Source organism: Eumetopias jubatus, unplaced genomic scaffold (genome assembly GCF_037043125.1).
Source record: "Eumetopias jubatus isolate StellerSeaLion01/CBP00866 unplaced genomic scaffold, mEumJub1_p1.0 scaffold_12, whole genome shotgun sequence".
Lineage (NCBI taxonomy): Eukaryota > Metazoa > Chordata > Mammalia > Carnivora > Otariidae > Eumetopias > Eumetopias jubatus.
In genome coordinates, this window is record NW_028274818.1 from 26736587 (window position 1) to 26744792 (window position 8206).

The window sequence follows — 8206 nt, forward strand, 5'->3', positions numbered from 1 at the left end:
AGAATGAGAGATAGAGAGCACAAGAGGGAAGAGGGTCAGAGGGAGAAGCAGACTCCCTGCTGAGCAGGGAGTCCGATGTGGGACTCGATCCTGGGACTCCAGGATCATGACCTGAGCCCAAGGCAGTTGCCTAACCAACTGAGCCACCCAGGCGCCCTAAACAATAACATCTTAAAAAAAAAATACTATGCAAAGTGATCTACAGATTCAATGTAATTCCTGTCAACAACCTGATGTTTTTTACAGAAATAGAAAAAAACCCATCCTAAAATTCACATGGAATCTTAAAGGACTCTGAATAGCCAGAGTCCTGAACAGGAACAACAAAACTAGACGACTCATACTTCCTGATTTTAAAACTTACCACAAAGCTCAAAACAGTGTGGAACTGGCATAAAGACAGATATATAAACCAATGGGAGGGCGCCTAGGTGGTTCAGTCGTTAAGCGTCTGCCTTTGGCCCAGGTCATGATCCCAGGGTCCTGGGATTGAGCCCCGCATCGGGCTCCCTGCTCCGCAGGAAGCCTGCTTCTCCCTCTCCCACTCCCCCTGCTTGTGTTCCCTCTCTCGCTGTCTCTCTGTGTCAATAAAATCTTAAAAAAAAAAAAAAAGACACCATCCAGAGTAAAAAGAGTTCACAGAATGGGAGAAAATATTTGCAAATTATGTATCTGGTAAGGGAATAATATCCAGAGTATACAGAGAACTCCTAAAAGTCAACAAAAAACCAAACAGCTCAATTAAAAAATGGGCAAAGGACTTGAACAGACATTTCTCTAAAGATATACAAATGACCAATAAGCACATGAAAAGATGCTGGGAAATGCAAATCAAAACTACAAGGAGATACACCAATTAGGTTGGCTACTATCAAAAAACCAGAAATAACAGATATTGGTGAGGACATGGAAAAAGTGGAACCCTTGTACACTGTTGGTAAGAATGTAAAATGGTACAGCTGCTGTGGCAAACAGCAGCTTTTTGCTGTGGTTCCTCAAAAAATTAAAAATAGAGGGGCACTTGGCTGGCTCAGTTGTAAGAGTGTGCGACTCCTGATCTTAGGGTCGGGAGTTTGAGCACTGCATTGGGTGTAGAGATACTAAAAAAAAATTAAAAATAGAATTACCATATGATTCCACTTCTGGGTATATATTCAAAAGAACTGAATCTAGGGTCTTTTTTTAAAATATTTTATTTATTCATTTGACAGAGACAGACACAGCAAGAGCAGGAACACAGGCAGGGGGAGTGGGAGAGGGAGAAGCAGGCTTCCCGCCGAGCAGGGAGCCCAATGTGGGGCTCCATCCCAGGACCCTGGGATCATGACCTGAGCCAAAGGCAGACGCTTAATGATTGAGTCACCCAGGCACCCCTGAATCTAGGGTCTTGAAGACATATTTGTACAACCATGTTCAGAACATTATTCAAAAACTGCTGAAACACCGAAGTGTCTCAGCAAAATGTGGCATATACATACAATGATATATTCAGTCACAGAAAGGAAGGAAATTTTAACACAGTACAACATGGATCAACCTTGAGGACATTATGCTAAATGAAATAAGCCAGTCAGAAGAAGACAACTACTGTATGATACCACTTATATGACGTACTTAAACTAGTCAAAATCATAGAGACAAAAAGTAGAACTGCCAGAGGTGGGGGTAGGGTGGGAAGGGGTTTGGAGGAGTTATTGCTTAATCGGTAATTTTATTTTAACATGATTAAAAGTTATGGATGATGATGATTGTACAACATTGTGAATGCATTTAACATCATCAAACTGTTCACTTAAAAATAGTTAATATGTGGTTCAGTTTGTTGGGCACGTGACTCTTGATTTTGGCTCAGGTCGTGGTCTCAGGGTACTTAAATGGAGTCCCACGTAGGGCTCCATGCTGGACATGGAGCCTCCTTAAGATTCTCTCTCTGGGGCACCTGGGTGGCTCAGTTGGTTAAGTGTTTGCCTTCGGCTCAGGTCATGATACCAGGGTCCTGGGATTGAGCCCCGCATAGGGCTCCCAGCTTAGCAGGAGCCTGCTTCCTCTCCCTCTGCCACTCCCCCTGCTTGTGTTTTCACATGCTCTTTCTCAAATACATAAAAATCTTAAAAAAAAGAAAAATTCTCTCTCTCCCTCTGCTCCTCACTTCCCAACCTCTAGCTCGTGCATGTACTCTTACTCTCTCTCAATTAGCCGGTCTCTCAACAAGTCTATGATCAATTTGACTCACCTTTTCCTTAGGCAAAGTTATGTTCTTCCCGAGTATGTATGTTCCAAATATATTCCTCTCTTACTTTTACAATATACAATGAGAACTATAAAAATGCTAATAGTTTTAAAATATAGAAGCTCACTCATAGAAATATATCTTTATGAGACAGAAGAGATAAAGATGTTCACTGTGGCATAACGTAATAGTGAAAAAGTTGAAACTATATAAGGAAATATTTCATAAATTATGATTTGTTAAATCAATGGAATATTATGCACAAAGCCTAAAGGACAGCAGGAAATGGCTACTATAGGAAGCAAGATTATGGATGAATTTTAAAATCTCCAAATGACATAATAAATGGTTTTTAACAATATAATCTGGAAAAAAGGAACACTCTAGAGTTGAATGAAGGTATAAAGACTGAAGCAGAAAGTATTTTTTCTTTAGCTGTCTGAAGGAAATTAACAATAAGAGGAGAAAAGGAAATGCCCTTATTGACCTTCCCTCCAGCCCTTCCTGCTAATTCCCTGACATTGAACCCTAGCCAACACTTTAAAAGGCAGTCTATTACAGAAATGGAATCAGCACTCAGGTTTCCTCTAAGAGGACATAAGAAGGTTATGTATGGAATGATATTAAGTAAAAGCCAAGAAAGGCTCTATTCAGTAAAAAACTCACACCTCTTTCCAAAAGAAAAACCCGAAAAATTATTTCTAATCCCAAAGTTTTAAAAATTCCTGAGAGAAAAGATGGCATTTCCTAATAGTCACACAATGTGAGTCTTGATAAGTAACATTAACAATGTGCTATAGGGCACACCTGGGTGGCTCAGTTGGTTAAGCGTCTGCCTTTGGCTCAGGTCATGATCCAAGGATCCTGGAATCGAGTCCCTCGATGGTCTCCCTGCTTAGTGGGGACTCAGCTTCTCCCTCTCTCTCTGCCCCTCCCCCTTGCTCCTGCTCTCTCTCACAAAAATAAATAAAAGCTTTAAAAACAAAAACAATGTACTACAGGATTTATAACACATCTAAAACTATGACAAAAGTGCAAGAAGAGGGAGGAATTGGAGGTATAAGGTTCTTATATCATACGTGAGACCATAAGATACTATTGATGATAGTTAAAGATGTATATTGCAATCCCTAGGGAATAATGTAAAAAAATTTTTTAAGATTTATCTTGGGGGGGGGGCGCCTGGGTGGCTCAGTTATTAAGCATCTGCCTTCAGCTCAGGTCATGATCCCAGGGTCCTGGGATCGAGCCCCATGTCGGGCTCCCTTCTCATTCTCCCACTCCCCCTGCTTGTGTTCCCTCTCTCGCTGTCTCTCTCTGTCTGTCAAATAAATAAAGTCTTACAAAAAAAAGATTTTATTTATTTATTTTTAAGATTTTATTTATTTGACAGAGAGAGAGATAGCGAGAGCAGGAACACAAGCAGGGGGAGTGGGAGAGGGAGAAGCAGCCTTCCCGCCGAGCAAGGAGACCGACGTGGGGCCCGATCCCAGGACTCTGGGATCATGACCCAAGCTGAAGGCAGATGCTTAATGACTGAGCCACCAAGGTGCCCCAAGATTTATTTTATACAGAGGAAGAGAAAAAGAGTGTGCGCACATGCGTGCACAAGTGGGAGGGGCAGAGGAAGAGGGTGAGAGAATCCCAAGCAGACTCTGTGCTGAGTGTGAAGCCAGACACGGGGCTCAATCTCACAACCCTGAGATCACGATCTGAGCTGAAACAAAGAGTCGCACACTTAAACAACTGCACCACCCGGGTACCCCCATGTAAATTTTTTTAATGGGGTATAGCCAATAAGCCAATAGTAGAAATAAAATGGAATCATTATAAAAATCCATAAGAAGATAGAAAAGTTGACAAAAAGAAAAAAGAAGAGATAGGACAAACAGAAAACAAGATAGATTTAAGAATTGTCAAGTATCTGAAATTTTACCCTACTTGCAAGCTAACAAGTTGGACTGACATAATTCCATGGATGTTGGTAGAAGACAGGAGACATCTGGGTCGCAGAAGGGCAGTTTATCACTCACATCAACAGCAGTACCCAGAGTATCAGCATTTTGTACCAATTCCCCAAATTACATTTTCCAAAGAGCAATGCAACTAGGGCCACATGATACTGACACATGTAATGGGTTGTGTCATTGCAGAAAAACCTGGTATCTGCGGAAGTAAATTTTTTTATGTGGGCAATAAGCACGCCTGTTCCTTACTCTAGAGGGAGATATTATCTATCTTCCAAGGCAGTTTGCTAAATAAACATCTGTGTAAAGATAGAAACAAAGGACAATCAGTACCCTGCTTGCATGACATACAGAAATGCAAGAGACTTATGAAGAACTGCCTCTCACCCGATGGCAGATTTCAACCAACCATATGAATAATTATTATAAAGGTAAATGATTTAAACACCCAAATTAAAAAGCAGAGACTCAGATTGGACCTCAACTATATGATATCTACGATAAACCTGTTTTGCTCAGTAATGGAGAGAATGACTAGACAGATAATTAATAATGACACAGAAGATGTGAACAATACTATTAGCCAATTTGACCTGATATTTATAGAACATTTTCATTTTCCCCAACAACAGCAATACACATTCTTTTTTTTTTAAGTAAGCTCTATGCCCAACAAGGGGCTTGAACTCATGACCCTGTAATCAAGAGCTGCATGCCCTACTGAGCCAGCCAAGCACCCCAGCAATACACACATTCTTTTTTTTTTTTAAAGATTTTATTTATTTGACAGAGAGAGACACAGCGAGAGAGGGGACACAAGCAGGGGGAGTGGGGAGAGGGAGAAGCAGGCTTCCTGCCTAGCAGGGAGCCCGATGCGGAACTCGATCCCAGGACCCTGGGATCATGACCTGAGCTGAAGGCAGATGCTTAATGACTGAGCCACCCAGGCGCCCTACACACATTCTTTTTAAGTGTATGTGGAATAGTCACCAAGATAGATCATGTTGTGGGCTACCAAAGAAACCTAACAAATTTAAGGTAATTGAAATCAGATACAGTAAATTATCTGAACACAATAGGATTATACTAGAATGCAGTAACAGGAGGATAGGTGGACAATTCCCAAATATTTGGAAATTAACACACTTCTAAATAATTCATATATGAAAGAGAAATTAAAAAAGGAAAAAATATGTTGAGCTAAATGAAAATACAACATTATTGAAATTTGTGAGACACGGTAAGATGCTTACATCAAAAAATAAATGTTTTTTATCAATAATCTAAGCTTCTACCTTAAAATACTATGAAAAGATCAAATCAAACTCAAAGCAAGCAGACAGAAGAAAATAAAGCAGAAATTGATGAAATTGAAAATAGTAAAATGAGAGAAAAATTAATGAAATGAAAGGCTGGTTCTTTGAGAAGTTCAATAAATATATTTCTAATCAGATTGATCAAGGAAAAAATAAAGAAGATGCAAATTACCAATACTAGGAATGAGAGAGAAGGCATCTCTACAGATTGTATAAGCATTAGAAGAAAAAGGAAATATGTATAACTTTATGCCAATAAATTTGATAGCTTAGATGAAATAGAAAAATTCCTTAAAAAAACAGAACTCCCAAAAGTCACTCAATAAATGTAGATAACCTGAATAGTCCTCTATCTGTTTAAGTAATTGAATTAGGAGTTAGGCGTAAAAACATTCTACCACACAAACAAGCTATAGAGCTAGGTGGACTTAAGGGATGGTAAGTTAACCATTTTTCAATACAGAGAAGTATTTGTTTTCAAAGATTTTATTTATTTGAGAGAGAGAATGAGAGAGAGAGAGAGCATGAGAGGGGGGAGGGTCAGAGGGAGAAGCAGACTCCCCGCTGGGCAGGGAGCCCAATGTGGGACTCCATCCCGGGACTCCAGGATCATGAACTGAGCCCCGAAGGCGGTCGCTTAACCAACTGACCCACCCAGGCGCCCCTACAGAGAAGTATTCTTATAGGGGAATCCTGGGAGATAAGGCTGGCCTAAAAAATAAACACTGAAAGGCTAAAGTCATCAACTTCTGTGCTCCAGGCCACCCCCTGCATTTTTTTTAAGGTAGGCTCCACGTCCAGCAAGGAGCCCAGTGTGGGGTCCAAACTCACAACCCTGAGACTAAGATCTGAGCTGACATCAAGAGTCAGACAGACGCTCAACTAACTGAGCCATCCAGGCACCCGTGCATTTTTTAAGTAAACTACCCCCAACATGGGGCTCAAACTCATTACCCTGAGATCAAGAGTTGCATATTCTATTGAGGCAGCCACGTGCCCCACACCCTCTGCATTTTATGACACTTATTCATTAGTATTTATATATGCCTATACTATTTTCTCTGTTGGATGTATTTGTAATACAGTGCCCTAAGTAAGTCTGTAGATTCCTTTAGGTGGGTCATACCAAAAAGATTTGCAAACTGGGGGGAAAAGTATAGAAACCTCCCAGATCAGATGGCTTCACAGGTAAAACATACTAAACATTTAAGGAAGGAATTACATCAATCCTATAAAACTCTAGAAAATAAAAGATGAGGGAACACTTCCCAATCCTTTGAAACTACTACACTGATACTAAAACTAGACAAAAACACTGCAAGAAAACTACAGACCAACATCTCTAATGAACACATTAAACAAGTAAGTGAATTTAGCAATATATAAAACTGATAACAAACTATGACTAAAGTGTTTACTTCAGAAATGTAAGGTCAGTTTATTGAAAGCAGTTAATGCAGTTTACCTTATCAGACTTGAATAGAAAAACTGTATGACTGTCTGAATAGAGAAAAAGGGGTAACAAAATTCAACATACATTCATGATAAAATAAGCAAATTAGACTTAACCCAGTAAAAACATATGAACAAAAACCTTATATCTATAGCATACTTAATAGTATGTTTTCTCCCTAAGATCCCCCTAATATTAGTAACAAGACAAAGATTGTCTCCCACCACTCATATTAGAGTGGTCCTAGCCACTAAAATAAGGCAAGAAAAAAAATAAATAAAAGGCTTAGTCTGGAAAGGAAGAAATAAAACTATTTTTACTTGCATTTAAAAAACTTCTTGCATCCTCACTTTTTTTCAGACAAAATGATCACCTATATAAAAGATCCCATGCAATCCACAAAAAAAAAAAAAAAACGCTATGAGAATAATTGAGTTTAGCAAGGTCACACGATACAGGATCAATTTATAAAACCCCATTGTATTTCTGTATATTAGATATAAACAACTGGAAATCAAATTAGAATAAGACAGCACCATTTACAATAGCTCAAAAAACATTACATAGAAAGGGATAAATCTAACAAAATGTGTTAGAAATTATATGCTAAGAAAACACTGATGAAATAAAAGGAAAACTAAAACAGATATCTCATGTTCATCATTGAAGACAAAAATGTCAGTTCTTCCTACAATAAACTACAGAGCCAAGCAATCTCAACCAAAATCCCCGCAGTCTTTTTTGGTAGAAGTTGACAAGCTGATTCTAAAATCTGTATGAAAATAAATAAATACAATCTATATGAAAAAACAAAGGCCCTAGAATATATAAACTAGTTTGAAAAGAATACAGCTGATTTCAAAGCTTAGTATAAAGCTACAGTAAGGAAGACAATGTGGTACTGGTAAAAAGATAGACCTATATAGCAATGGAACAAAGTAAGATTCCAGAAAAAGTGACCCACACAGAGGGTCAAGTGATCAAATGATCTGGGAATATTGGTCATCCCTCAGCAAAAACAAAAACCCCCCTCAAAATCTGTATCTCACATCATACATAAAATTAACTCTAAATGTAAAAATCTAAGAATTCTAGAAGAGCTTTGCGCAGTGGTAGTATCGTAGCCAATGAGGTTTATCCAAGGCACGATTATTGCTAACTGAAACTAAGAATTCTAGAAGGCATCAGAAAAAATCTTTGTGATCTTTGGTTTGGCCAAGAATTCTTAGGACACAAAAAG

At 38.9% G+C, this 8206-nt stretch overlaps 1 non-coding gene across 1 annotated transcript; it reads left to right on the top strand.

Annotated features, from left to right (window-relative positions):
* The first annotated feature begins 8064 nt into the window (after positions 1 to 8064).
* Positions 8065 to 8206, top strand: LOC114222049 (U4 spliceosomal RNA). Its single transcript, XR_003611860.2, has one exon. It is a non-coding gene; the product is annotated as a U4 spliceosomal RNA (small nuclear RNA).